Source organism: Fukomys damarensis, unplaced genomic scaffold (assembly GCF_012274545.1).
Source record: "Fukomys damarensis isolate Sample0158 unplaced genomic scaffold, DMR_v1.0_HiC HiC_scaffold_22, whole genome shotgun sequence".
In the NCBI taxonomy this organism is placed as follows: domain Eukaryota; kingdom Metazoa; phylum Chordata; class Mammalia; order Rodentia; family Bathyergidae; genus Fukomys; species Fukomys damarensis.
Window position 1 is genome coordinate 26,056,734 of NW_022900934.1, and position 14,903 is coordinate 26,071,636.

Genomic DNA, 14,903 nt, shown 5'->3' on the forward strand with positions numbered 1-14,903 from the left:
CTTGCCTCGAACTCACAGTGATCTTCCTGTCTCAGCCTTCCATGTGCTGGGATTACAGGCATGCACCACCACACCCTGCTAAACTCATACATTTTAAGAACACACACAAACATATATGACTACATATGTATCAATATATGCACAATGAAAACAAGTTGTACACAGTAGTATATAGTAAACAAGCAAATCTTCCTCTGCTCCTAAGGGAGATAACTGAAGCACATGCAAGCATTAATATATCTACATTGTTCTCCTACTTCTTCATATTTAAAAAAAAACTTAGATGAGAGTATACTATACACTACTCTACTTCTTAATACGTAGATCTTTTTAAAATAGCTTGCTATAGGGACCAGGGATTTAGTTCAGTGGTTCCGCCACCTGCCTAACCAGCAAGCATAAGGTCCCTAGTTCTATCCCCAGTACACACACACACACATACACACACACAAAATAGCTTGCTATATGCCACGGTATGGTTGCTTACAAGATATTTTATCTGTGCCCTGTTGGAGGACCTTCAAAATATTTCTGGTCTTTTACTACAACAAACAATGCTGCAATGACTACCCTGGACACACACCCTCAGGACACGTGACAGTAACTGGTAGGATCCACTCCCAGAGATGAAAATGCTATGCACATTCCTTTTTGACAGAATTCCATCTTGCCTTCTCCAGGATGCAAAAGTCCCACCAAAAGTGGGCCCCATTCCCTACTCAACCTTCACATTCAGAGATGTGCTCTGAACACCACTGAACTGTCAACCTGAAAGAACCTTCCTGCCATGAACTTCTCAGTCAACTGGCTCATCCAGGAGAGAAATGAAGTCTGTTTGCTAAAAATGTCCACCCTGACTTAGGAGGCTTAAAGCAAATGCAACATGTGGCCCTAGTGTGGGGCCCTGTTTTGGATTCTGATTAAAAAAAAAAACGACTATTTTAAAACATACGATACAGTCAAGGACATGCGAACTCTGAATATTAGATAATGTTAAAGAATTATTATTTAAGTGGGAAGTTTTATTTTTAAAAGAAGTTTCTTATCTTTTAGAGACAAATAATAGTTTCAAATAAAGTTATATGCTGTCTTCAACCTGTTTCAAAATAATTAGGGTAGGGTGTGAGTGGAGGTTATAGGTGAAAGAGGCCTGAAATGTGCTGATAACTGCTGAGCAGGGTAATGAGTTCATGGTTCATTACACTAATTTGCTTTTTTATATGCTTGAGAGTTTTCTACAATAGGGAGAGAAATCGCCCTCTGGCTAATGGCTTTACATTTTTAAAATATCTTAAAATTATGGTAAACTCAAAACTAAACAAAGGGCATGGTAACATATACATTCCTATAATCCCAGCACTCTGAGAGGCTGAGGTATAAAGACTGAAAATTTGAGCCCAGCCTGAGCAATTTAGTGACTTAATATGTTCCTGATGGGGCCATAATTCATATGTCTTGCTGCTGGGTAGCTCTGAACCACCAGTGCACCACACATATATGACTGTCCCATCGAGTGACATGTGACAGTCCGGTTGGTGGTCCAAGCTGCCCAGTGGAACATCAGGCATGTACACTGGTGGTTCAAGCCAATGAAAATATGCTGATGAGCCCCTATCTCAAAATAAAAAAATAAAAGGGATGGGATGTAGCTTGGTGCAAAGGTTCTGGTTCAAACCTTAGTACTATAAACACAACAGAAACCTACAAAAGCCAGGCATTGTGGCACATGCCTGTAGTCTCAGCATTGGGAGACTGAGGAAGATGGATTGCTTGAGCCTGAGAGTTCAAGGTCAACAAGCAAGACTCCATCTCTAACAACAACAACAAAAATTATTAAGAGGATAAGTTATATGTTTGTTGTTGTTGCTTTGAGACAGGGTCTTGCTGTGATGTCAAGGCTGGCCCCAAACTTGTGGGCTCAAGTGATCCTCCTGTCTTAGCCTTCCTCCTTAGTAGAATTATAGGCATGCACAACCATAGCAAGCTATCCATGTAATACCTTTTTTTTTTTTTTTTTGGTACTGGGGATTGAACTCCAGTCCCTGTGTGCTTGTAAGGCAGGCAGTAGAACGACTGAGCTAAATCCTGGGCCCTATGTAATCATGTTTAAGTGTATACTGTAGTTGGGTAATGTTAATTATGTTCACACTTAGACCAGATGTGGTAGCAGTCTACAGTCCTAGCTACTTGGAAAGCTGAAGCAGGAGGATTGCAAGTTCAAGGCCAGCCTGGGCAATTTACCAAGACCCGAAACTTTAGACCTAACAAACGCTTCCCCATTTCCCCCTCCGCTCCCTGCTAATCCTGTTTCTATGATTTTCACTACTCCAAATGCCTCATGTAAGTGGAATGACACAGTATTTGCCTTTTTGTGACTAGCTTATTTCACTCAGCATAATGTCTTCAAGGTTTACCCATGTTGTAGTACAACAGGATTTCCTTCTGTTTTTTTTCCTCATTGAGTTTATTGGTACATTTTAGGTATACAGTACAGTTACATTCATCATTGGCATCTTGCACCTTTACATGACAGGTCTTGGGTCTCATTTTTCCCCTTGTCCTCCCTTCACCCCAGGATTTCCTTCTTTTAAAGGCTGAGTAATAATCTAGTAGATATATACATCACACTTTCTTTTTCATTTTGCTTTATTTTGTTGAGACAAGGTAGGTAGCCCTCACTATGTTGACCAGGTTGCAAATTCAAAGCCAGTCTACTACATAATAAGACTCTGTCTCAGAAAAAAAAGTAACAAGAAAAATAAAATAGAAGGATGAGGTGGCTCAAGTAGGAAAAAAAAGAGATTCAGACATATCTGCAAGTGAAACCCAATTCTACTGTCTCTAGTTCTGGTATTCTGAACAAACTCCTCCCCTCTGAGCCCCTCTGTAAGATGATAACACTACAAACCTGTTCCTTGGGGCTGCACAAGGATAAGAATCAAGGATCCAGACCACAGGAGGTTCTTTCTGCCCTGTCCAAAAAATCTGAGACTTAGGCAAGCAGCATGGCCCATGGAGCTAATAAGCTGCAAAGCAAGCTGAAATCGGGTCTAGTGGGCTACAAAGTGCACAGCCTTTTCCATACCAGCATGTCCTGAGTTCCAGGCTTCCCAGTGTCTTTGCACAGTCCATTCACGACAAGTGCCAGTCTTTTCTGCAGATTTTTCTTAATACCTATGCATGCACTCAGGAGGCTAAGGCAGGAAGACTGTCAGGAGTCTAAGGCTAACCTGGGCTACACAGTGAGTTCAAGGACAGCATGGAATACACACATAGAAAGACTCGTCTCAAAAACAAAATAAACAAACAAAATCCACTTTAACATAAATTTATTAAACAGAAATTAATCACTAACATAAACAGAAAATCAATATCACTTGCAAATAGAAGGTAACTGTGAAAATGAATAAAAGCACACAAAAGAATGTTACTAAATTCTAGCTAGACTCTAGCCTACCTAAGGGCCAGAGCTCTGCCTCTGGGTGAGAAAGGAGTACAAGCGCTCCCCAGCATGTGCAAGGTCTTGAGTTCAAGGGCCTGGGTTTGACTCCCAGAACACCAAAAATTAAAAATAAAAATGCTAGTTGCACATTTTCTTTCCTCTTCTATGGTACCACCAACCTATGGTTAATCTGTGAAGATCTTAAAATATATTGCAATAAATATATAAAGGAAATAGTACAACATAGGTCAGAACTAAACACCTATGAAATAAAATACATTTAGAAATATACTTGTATCTGGGCACTAAAATGTTAACAGTCATTACTTCTAAGTGGTGAGTTTTAGGGTGAATCTTACTTGCTTTAATCTTTTCAGGATTTTCCTCAATGGAAATAATTATTTTTATAAATGGGGAAAATTTTTATTTAAAAAAAAGGCCGACAGTTGAAGAAGGGACTCTAACTCTTTATTGCAGGTATTGCAAAACTAGTAACTATTTCCACCAAGGACTATCTTCTTGTGGTTAAGTAACTTGAGCTGACATTTTATCTTACGGGATGGAATCTTTTATGATTTACCAGCTAAATTTTTTTGCTTAGGTTCTTGAAATGTGTTCTAAAATAATGATTACTGCAATCCACTGAGGTGATGGAGATCATGCCATTAGCTTCAGTTTCTGTTTAATTTCTATCAAACACCAAAGCCCAAGCAAACCCTGCAAGCACCGCTTAAGGTAACATGAAAGACCCAGGATGGGTAACAGTGTGTTAATGCCAAATTCCAATAATCTCTGATGATGTCCATTTTACTTGGACCCATTTACATTTACAAGACTGTTCAAATATGAGAAAATGCAAGAGCTGCAAATATCTTGCCAAAAGTTTAAAAATAAAACCGCACCCACCCCCATTACCACTGTTCACTCTCTAATGCAAATTATGATTTAAATAAATCAGCATACTAAAGATAGATCTACTTGCAAGTGAAGAGCTCCACATCCCCGTAATCAGTGCGACATAGTGAGGAGACACAATGTGTCACACCGTGATTAACTGAGCCTTAAACATGAACATCTCAAGCTGCAGTGCAGATGTGTGAAGCTGTTAAGATGTAATGCTGTTAAGATTGTAATGCCCTCTGACTGCCAAGAAATGAGCTCTAAGAGCTCCACCCAGAAGATGTGGGAGTGAGCCCAGCATGAGATCACCATAGGAGAAGAAAATGTCACCCAACTCAGCTCAGTCTTTCTGGCAGGGCTGAAAGGGTCTTGAAAAGAATTTCCCCACGCTGTGTGCGTGCGTGCGTGCGTGCATGTGTGTGCGTGTGTGTGTAACACTGAGGTCCAAAGAGATTGAGCTACTTGTCCCAAGTCACAACACAAGTGGCAGGAATGTTACTAGAATTCTCAACCAAGGTCCCCATTGTCTTTTCAAGCCAGAGTTTCCTGTGGTGGCATAGGCTTTGACCAAGATCTAAGGCTCTGGGGAGATAGAAGATGTTGAAATGAAAATAATGAGCCTGTAGGACAAAGAGAAAACTCAGGCATAGCAAGACTGAATCTTTTACAATTAGTCAGCAGGCATTCTAGGACTTCAGCCACCCTCATCTCACCAGGTGTAGATATAATCACCAGAATCAAGAAACAGCAGGCTAAGTGACTCAGAACAAAAGCTCGTGGTTCCTATACGCTTCAGCTACTTGGGGCCTGGAGTTAGACTACTATGAAGTTTGAGAGGTAGTGCATCTTACCAAGCTGGATATCTCTTAGTGGCCTCATTACTCAACTAATTGCCACCCATCTTTATGCTAAAATAGCTGAAGGGTTTTCCCCTTGATTTCCTCATATATTCTTTGAAGTCACTTTTCATCAGCATTTAAAATTAGCTACCCTAGCCAGGTATGGTGGCACAAACCTGTAATCCCAGCACTCAGGAAGCTGAGGCAAGAGGATCACTACAAGTTCAAGTTCAAGGCCAACCTGAACTACATGGTGAGACCCTATGTCGGAAATCCAAAAAAATAAAACAAAAGGTACAGGAATGTGGTGACTGTCCCCCCGAAAAACAGATGGAAGCTAAGAGTGTAGCTCGTTTAATATGCATGAGGCTCTGGATTCCATCCCCAGGACCACAAATAAACAAACACAAAATATATATGTATTTATATATATGCATGAATGATAGAGAAACAGACCTGAAGTTAGCAGCTGTGGGATCCTGACTTAGGTTCTCTACTTCCTCTACTGGAAAGCCTAACAGTACCTACGATAAAAGTTGTGGGAGGACTGAATGAGGCCACACACATAAAGTGCTTAAAACAGTGTTTTGCCTCAAGAAATGTTTACTACTACCACAACTACTACTACTACTACTACTACTGCTACTACTACTACTACTACTACCTGTATTGTTATGAACACTAGGAAGTCCTAGTTTTGGTTCTGTTCACCTAGCTGAGTGCACCTCAAACTTTACCCTGCATAGATGAGCATCTGGAATATTGGTAAAATACAGATCCTTGCTTTTTTGGATCCAGGTGTAGAGTTTGCATTTCAAACAAGGACCCAGAGGCATGGCACCTGTCACACAATGCACTTTGAGCCTAACTCAGCACATAGTAGGAGCTTAGTGTTACTCACATACATGAATGATTTCTCTACGTTTCATTAATGACTGAAAATTAGTGACACTGAACAGAAAAGAACAGTCTAAGCTGCAAGAAAAGCTATAAAGGCGGTAATGTAAGATATCAGTTTTGTTATTCACAAGATTGAATTTACAACACAGCAATACTACATTTACAAGTACGATAATTGGAACATTTGAAAGTGAAGCTTGAATGCCTTGCTCAGAAGAAATACTCCATTCAAGGATCCTCTAGGAATTTTGGCAGAACACAAAAGCTCAAGGGATTCCCAATTCAAAAACCCTGAAATTTTAGAACTGCCTTTTGGTGGCCAGCACAGAACCACTTTGGCAGGGGAAGTATGGCCATTTGAGGCAGTGGGAGCAAGTTTTGCTAGTGATTTTACTCCCTTTCCCCGAGCTAGCCAGCCTCCTGCCAGCCTTCCTCAGCCACAGCTAGTAATGCCAACAGCATGAGACAGATGGGTACTGCCCTGGCAGAGCCCACACCTGCCACTCCACATTGGCAGAGGCATACTGGGAAAAAGGCGGGACTTCCAGATGTCCAAGATAGGGACTCCCATCGGATCTACCTGGCCATCTTCGGCAGAAGCAGGATTTCCTCCCCATGGTCTCTGTGGTACGTGCTTACACTCTACCCCTTTCCTCTGAGGAGTCTGAGGGAACCTTAGCTAATTCTTCCTTGCAGGGCATTCCACCCAAAAGTCCTCTCACCATTTTAGAGGCAGATGGCTCTTCCAACGTCAAATTAATCAGGCCCAAAACCCAAGAATCATCCTTTATTACTCTCACCACCCCCTGATGGTCCTTCCTCTAAAACACATCCCTATCCAGCCGCTGTTACCATCCTAGAAGGCCACCATCTCCCACATAACCTCCCAACTAATCTTCTGCCTGCCTTTCTCATGTCCTCTAAAATTCACTGGCCTGCTGGGTGTGGTGGTCCACACTTGTAATTCCAGCATTTGGTAGGCTGAGGCAGGGGGATCCCCACGAGTTCTAGGCCAGCTCGGGCTACACAGTGAGTTTGAGGCCAGCTTGGACTACATGACGAGAACCTGTCTCAAAAAGAAAAAAAAATCAATCAATCAATAAAAAATAAAATAAAATTCACTGACCACATAAAGGGCAGGTGATTTTTTTCCTCCAGAGCTGGAGATGGAACCAGTTAGGTGTACAGGCTAGTGAAGCACTCACACACTGAGATACACCCCTAGGCCTACAGTGATTTTTTTTTATTAGTACCTTTATAGTACATAATGATTACATTCATTGTGGAGAGCAAGTACATGTATATAACATCTTAATTTTATTCCCATTCCACTTCTTTCTGGGTCGACTTCCCATTTGTACAAGATCTATCCCTGTTTCCTTTGGTCTTTTCTTTGGCTCTTTATTGATACTTTGCATCTTGCAAATAAGAGAAGTTAGCAATATACTGTATAAGCTTATGTACCTTGATTTGTTTCACTCAAAACTGTGGTCTCAAAGTGTATCTATTTTCCCACAAATGGCTCAAATTTATCCTTCTTTATGGCAGAATTGTACTACACTGTGAATAAATACCATATTTTCTTTATCCATTCAACTGTTGATGGATATATAGACTGCTTCCAAGATTTAGGCATTATAAGTTGTACTGCTGTGAACATGGGTATTCATGTTTCACTGTAATATGATGCCTTTAGCTCTTCTAGGAAGATGCCTAACAGGAGAATAGCTGAGTCAATGAAATATCTAGTTTTAGCTTTTTGAGGAATCTCCACCTAGATTAAAAAAAAAAAAAAAAACTAGACCATGTCACTCCCCTTCCCAAAAACCTTCAGTGGTTCCTACTGTTTTTAGAATAAAAGCCCAACTTCTCAGTCCAGTCTACAAGGCCCTATATGACTGAAGATCTCCACTCTCACGATTCATCTCTCCTGCCACTCACTCCACCTTGAGGCTCCTCAATTTACCACACTTGTTCCTACCTCACAGCCCTTTCCCCAACTGTTCCTCCTGGTACATCTTCAAATTGCTAGCTCCTTCCTGGGAGCAAATTCCAGCAAAAAAATGTCACTGCTTTAAAGAGGCTTTCTCTGACCTCCCAATAAAGTAGCAGTACCCACAATGCCCTGCAGCATTCCTCTCTCTGCTATCATGCTGCATTATTTTTGTAGCATTTATTCCTATTCAAACTACCTTGTTCATCTGTTGGTTTGTTTTTCTGCTTGTTGCTGCTTGAAGGTAAGGTTCATGAGAGTGTGAGAACAAGAACCTCATATACCTTTATACAAACATATGCTCAGACTGCAACAGGACTGACAAACACCAGGGACTCAGCAAATGCTAAGCGAGTGAAGTCAGCTGAAAACAGCACTGAACTGGTCAACAGACTTGGACTCCACTGTAAGTGGGCCACTTCTTAGCAGCATGATTTCCCTTACTCAGGTTCCTTGGCTGTATAATGGAGATCTTAATCTGCACCTCACCCTCTTCCAAGGGTTACTGATAAGATCAAATAAGCAAAGGTACATTTAAGCATTTTTGTAAACCATTAGGCACCATAAAGACAGCTCTATATTCTTCCTCAGAGACCTAAAAACAGTTGATGAAAACATATAGGGAGCAACCTGAGGTTTGTAACCCAGGAGAAGTCCAGGGATATGGGGCTGAGAAATAGCTCAGTGTTCAATGATAGAGCACTTACCTAGAAAATGTGAGGCCCTGGGTTCAATTCTCAGCACAGCAAAAAATAAAAATATAAAGTCTTGCCGGGGATTTAGCTCAGTGGTGCCGCCACCTGCCTCACAAGCCCAAGGCCCTGAGTTCGATCCCCAGTACCAAAAAATAAAATAAAATAAAAAGTCTTGGTACATGGGAGATTTGAATCAGTGGCTTTATTCTGTGGCCAGAGCAAACACAACATACAAATTCACTTAAAGAAATCAAATCAACTGATTATGCTGTTACATCCCTGCAATTCCAGCTCCTGGGGAGGCTCAGTCAGGAGCATCAAGAGTTCAAAGCCAGCCTGGGCAACTCAGTGAGACCCTGTCTCAAAATACATAATAAAAAGAGCTGGGAATATAGCTCAGTGGTAGAGTGCTTGCCTAGCATGCACAAGACCCTGTGTTCAATTTTTTAAAAAGTCAAATTGGGCCAGGGATTTAACTCAGTGACACTGCACCTGCCTTGCAAGCACAAGGTCCTGAGTTTGATCCCAGGTACAAAAAAAAAAAAAAAAAAAAAAAATCATGTCAAAATACCCTCTGGGTTCCTTAAAGGTTATAAGATGAGATATCCTTTATCCTTTATGTCCCTGCCTAGAGAGATTTAGAAAACATCTACTGGACTGGGTGTCTAGCTACCAAACTTGGCATCCTACCATTAGCTTTCACTTTTCCTTGCAACCCATTCTGGCATGAGAGTGCCAGTTCTTGGAGCAGCCCTATAACATGACCAGAATTTCATAATGCTAGAACAACTATTTCAAGTTTGCAATGACCTGGTGAGACTGACAAACCTGTTACCATAATCACATACTACAATTTATTCGTTCACCAATCATTAGTAGCCTATATAGTACAGGTGCAATGTTAAACCCAAATAATGGTAGCTGACATTAGCCAGCTATGCCAGGCTCTTTACATGGACTAAGCTCAAGTCAATTTCCATGATATTCCTACATGATAGGTAACATTACTACCCCACTTTACAGATGAGGTGAAGGCAGCACAGAGATAAAGGTAACCACTAAGCAGCACACACCCTGGAAGTGGCAGGCCAAGACTTTAAACTGCAGCCTGACTGAATCTTTTAACCACAACTGCACAACAGCACTAAAAGGCCTTTGGTGCCACTCACCCTACATCCCATTTTCAAAGGAGGGACTAAGGGACAAGGAAGCCCCCTTTACACATTCCAACACTTTTTGAGAGCCACAGGTTGGATAGTACCTATTTAAGTGGACTTTTTTTTTTTTTTTTTAAGTAAATGGACCATTACATGAGATCTTGTTTCCATGCTATTGGAAGAAAAGCTTCTAGCCAAAGCAGTTAGGAATAAAAGAATACACTTGTGGCCTCATAACAGAAATCAGAGGTATCAGGGAATGGGGATAAAACACAGGATTTACTTGGAAACATGTCCACTTCCATCACATAATGGGTATAAGATTCTCAGGTAAGTTCATTCACGTACGCATGTGCGTGTTTGTGTGTGTTACTAGGGATTAAATCCAGGGACACTCTTACCAGTAAACTACATTCTTAGCCCTTTTTTTTTTTTTTATACCAGGGACTGAACTCAGGACCTTGTGTTTGCCAAGCAGGTGCTGCACGGCTGAGCTACATTCCCAGTGCTTTTTTTTTTTTTTTTAATGACAGAGTCTTTTAAGTTTCCCAAGTAGGACTTGAACTTGCCATCCTCCTGCCTCAGCCTCCCTTGGTGCCAGGATTGCAGGCGTGAACCACTGTGGCTGGCTTATTCTTGTCCTTTTTGTTTTGTTTTGTTTTTTGAGACAGGGTCTCACTGTGTAGTTGAGACTGACCTGAAACTCATTATGTAGCCCAGGCTGGTCTGGAACTCACAGTGATCCTCCTGCCTCAGCCTCCTGAGGGCTGGGATTACAGGCATGTGCCACCACGCCCAGCTCATGTTCTGTCTTTTAAAAACAGTATTGCTATGAGTTCAGGCTGGCCTTGAATTCGCTATCCTCCTGGCTCATCCTTCTGAATGCAGGGATTATCACCACACCTAGCTAGTCCATTCATTTTCCCAAATTTCCTCATCTACAAAATGGGGATGACATCACCAGCTAACTGACAAAGTCTGTATAAAGATTAAATGAGATAAAGTACCTAAAATGTGCTCCCCCCACCCACCACCCATTCTGGGCCTTGTGCACCGTAAACACTCTATCGCCGAATGACACTTCCAGGCCTGAAATATGCTTCTTTATCATATACTTGTAAATAATTAATACTGCTTAAAGCACTTCCCAAAAGACATAAAGATACTCTTTCTTCTGGAATGATCAAAAAGGCACAAGAAAAAAATAAGACCAACTACCTAGATGGATATGGTCTCAGAAGGGCTACTTTCAGAAGTCACCACCTTGCTCTGAGCAGAATAGACATATGAGCTGGCACGATACACATCTAAATCCTACCTGTCCCAAAGCCATCTCCTCCCAGAAGCCTTCCCCACCCTATCCCAAACACCTCATGGAGTTTCTCTAGCACTTACGATGTACCAGGCCACTTGACAGACCTTGTGTCACTGGATTCCTGCCATATTCCATTATTCCGTTTTACAGAAGGTGGGGGGCTCAGAGAGATTAACTTGCCCAAGGCCACACAGTTATGGAACAAAGATGTGCGGTCTCAAAACTCAAACACTCAAGACCTCAAACAGAACTCTTGAAGAATTCTCCCTTCTCCCTTTCACCCACTATACCTTACACATCTCATCACCTTAACCACCCAGAGCAGCAAGGGTTAGGACCCCATTGAACAAACAGGTCAAGTGAGGGAAGAGAGTTAGGGACCTGCCCAAGGTCACACAGGAGGCAGCGACAGCGCCGAGGTTCAGATCCCAGTCCTCCCAGCTGGGGCCCTGACCACCACCCAGCCCCAGGGGTACTGTGAGCCTCGGTGGCGATCACTGGGGGTCGAGTTGAGGCCCCGCCTGGGGGAGGAGGAATAAACTCGCCTGGACCGCCCGAGGATGCCCGGAGGCTGGGCAGAGGATGCCGGGGCTCGCGGGCAGCAAAGCCAGTCAGCGTCGCTGGTGCCCGCCACCAGGAAAGTGCCAGAGGGGTCGGCCCTGCCCGCTGAGCACCGCGCCCCTCCCGACTCACCTGCGGCCTGAGCAGAAAGCTGGTGGCGGCGGCGGCGGCGGCCGCGGCAGGGGCGGTAGCGGCGAACCCCAGGTTCAGCCATTCCCGGCTGCCCCGGATGGGGAGAGACCGTGGCCGCTCACTTCCTTGGCAACCCGGCTCTACGACCCACTTCCTTAGCAACCTGTGTCAATTTCAATAACTTTATTGGGATAGGGAACACGGACACAGGCAAAACCGGTGGTACGGGGCGGGGCCGTTTCGGTGATGGCGCCTAGTAGGATGGTCCGCTGGTTATCTGGTTCTTCATTTTCGCCATCTGTAAAATGGAACGCACTGCCCTGTTACCCGCCTTTTCACCCTTCCTAAAGCACTCTCACGTTAATCACCTGATTTGTGTTTCAAATTATTGCTGAGTCCCTCACATTTAGCTTCCACCCTGTGACACAACCTAACAGGAATCATTCTGGTGTTTTCCCTGCACTTCACCCCTTACATCCAATCAGACATCTCTTCCCTTAGTCTACCTGTCAAATGTCTCTCCTTCTCCATCTTCAGGGCCACCACTCCAAGCAGAGCCACCCTCAACTGTACGCTAGTCTCTCTGCTGCTTTCTGCTCTGCCAATCCATTTCCCACAACACGACCAGAGTAATAATTTTAAAAATGTAAAATGGATCACATCACGTTTTGGTTAACATCCTTTAATGGAGCCCCACCTCTCTCAAATTCAAATGCAAAGTCCTTACACTGCTTCTTACAAAATTATTAACTCTGTTCTAGCCATCCTGGCATAGAAGATCATGTCGAATCTCCCCCTGGGACTCACACCTGCTACTCCTTACTAAATATAAACTCTAAGAGAGCTGGGTCTGTCTTTGTTCCTATTATAGCCACTATACTTAGAACCAAGCTTGGTCCATAGTAGGTGCTCAGTAAACGCTCCCTGAATGAATGAATAATGGTTAACATTCCTCCCTACACCAAACCCGACTTTTTGGTGGGCATGGCAGAAAACTGTTTTTCTTGTTTCCAGACACACATACTACATTTTGCCACCTTCCTTGCAGCTCAGACCAAGTTCTGAACAACTGAATATGATATGTACCATTCTCAGGCCTGGCTCTTAAAAACCTCCCACACAATTATTTATACTTTCCTCACTAGTGAAGAACATTTTAAAATTTTTCTTTTCCTTTTTTTTCTTCAGTATCAAGGTTTGAACCTAGAACCTTCATACTCATCTATATCCCTGCCCACCCACTCCATTTTTCTCTCTTTTGAGACAGGGCCTCACTAAGGCACTAATTTCACAAACTGGCCTTTCATTCCTCCTACTCCATTTCCCAGAGTGATGGGATTAAACTATGTGCCACCACGCCTGGTTTAAAATGATGAAATTTTAAAGAACTCTGGGACCCCAGGACATGGCTGAGCTGTAAAATGGGAGGAACCTGGATAATGAGATAGCCCTTAGATGACAACTGACCAGGAAGCCAGATAACCTGGATCATTCAAATGGAAAAAGAAAGGCTGGGCGTGGTGGCGCACACCTGTAATCCCAGCACTCGGGAGGCTGAGGCAGAAGAATCACTGTGAGTTCAAAACCAGCCTGGGGTACATAGTGAGTCCCAGGTCAGCCTTAACTACGTAGTGAGACCCTGTCTCAAAAAATACCAAAAACAAAAACACAAAACAAATTGAACAAGAAAATAAACTTTTATTGGATTAAGCTATGAGACATGGGGCCTAGGCTGGGGATTTAGCTCAGTTCCGCCACCTGCCTCACAAACACGAGATCCCAAATTCAATCCCTGATACCAAAAAAACAGCAAAAAAACAATACATGAAGCCTTTCTGTGGGGATAAAAGTGATGAGTGTCCCTTTGAGCCTCAATTTACTTCCTTTCCCTGTAAAAACACAACCTACTTCCCTATTTGCCATTATTAAAAATAGTTCATTCAGGGCCGGGGATTTAACTCATTGGTTCTGCCTCCTGCCTCATAAGTGAAAGGACCTGGGTTAGACCCCGGTATTAAAAAAAAAAAGAAAAAAAAAATGGCTGGGGATTTAGCTCAGTGGTTCCACCGCCTGACTTGTAAGCACAGGGACCTGAGTTCGATCCCTGGTACCAAAAAAAAAAAAAAAAAATCAGTGGTTCTGCCGCCTACCTTGAAAGCATAAGGACCCGAGTTTGATCCCCAGTACCAAAAAAAAAAAAAAAAAAAAAAAAAAAGTTCATTCAGACACTGGGATGGTGGCACATGTCTATAATTTCAGCACTCAGGAGGCTGAGTGCTCTTGGCAGTTTCCATGAGTTCAAGGCCAGCCTGGGTTACATAGTGAGTTCAACGTCAGCAATATCTAGTTTGTTTGCCTGTTGAACTACATGGTGAGATCCTGTCTCAGAAATCAAAATTAATTAATTAAATTAAAAAGTTGTCGATATGAGGCCGGAGATTTAGCTCAGTGGAACCAGTGGCAAGTGCAAGGACCCGAGTTCAATCCCTGGTACAAAAAAAAAAAAAAAAAAAAAGCTGTCAATACATATTTTCCTTTTAATGACTATAAATATTTTTGTCTACAGAGCCAAGTAATATATGTATTTATATTAATGTTTATTATAGTTATATTTCATTTCTTCCACATCTTTTGGTATTTTCTGGGGCTAATAATTGTCTCAACTTTTTTCCGTTTTTCTTTAGTATTCTTTGTAACTATTGTTAATTTTTTCTATATGTTTAATAAATTAGGCCAATAGCAGTAATTTTTTCAGATCTCTAAATACAACAAATAGTTCACTACTTTGAGGTGTGTGTGTGTGTGTGTGTGTGTGTGTGTGTCTCCTAAAGACTTTAGCTATAATCAAGACAGTATTTCCAGGCCTGTTGTGTGCCTTCCATACTGGACCTTCCTATGTCCTGCTCCTGGGAGTTCCTATGCTTTGGACAGGAAATGTCTTTTTTTTTTTTTTTTTTTTTTTTTTTTTT

At 42.3% G+C, this 14,903-nt stretch overlaps 1 protein-coding gene across 2 annotated transcripts in view; it reads right to left on the reverse strand.

Annotated features, from left to right (window-relative positions):
* Kif3b (kinesin family member 3B) overlaps positions 1–12,050 on the reverse strand; it is a 39,683-nt gene extending 27,633 nt beyond the window's left edge. For both annotated transcript variants that reach the window (XM_010628453.3, XM_010628452.3), the window contains exon 1: positions 11,935–12,050. The gene's annotated coding sequence lies outside the window, so the exon portion shown is untranslated. The remainder of the gene's footprint in view (positions 1–11,934) is intronic.
* Positions 12,051–14,903: the final 2,853 nt, after the last annotated feature.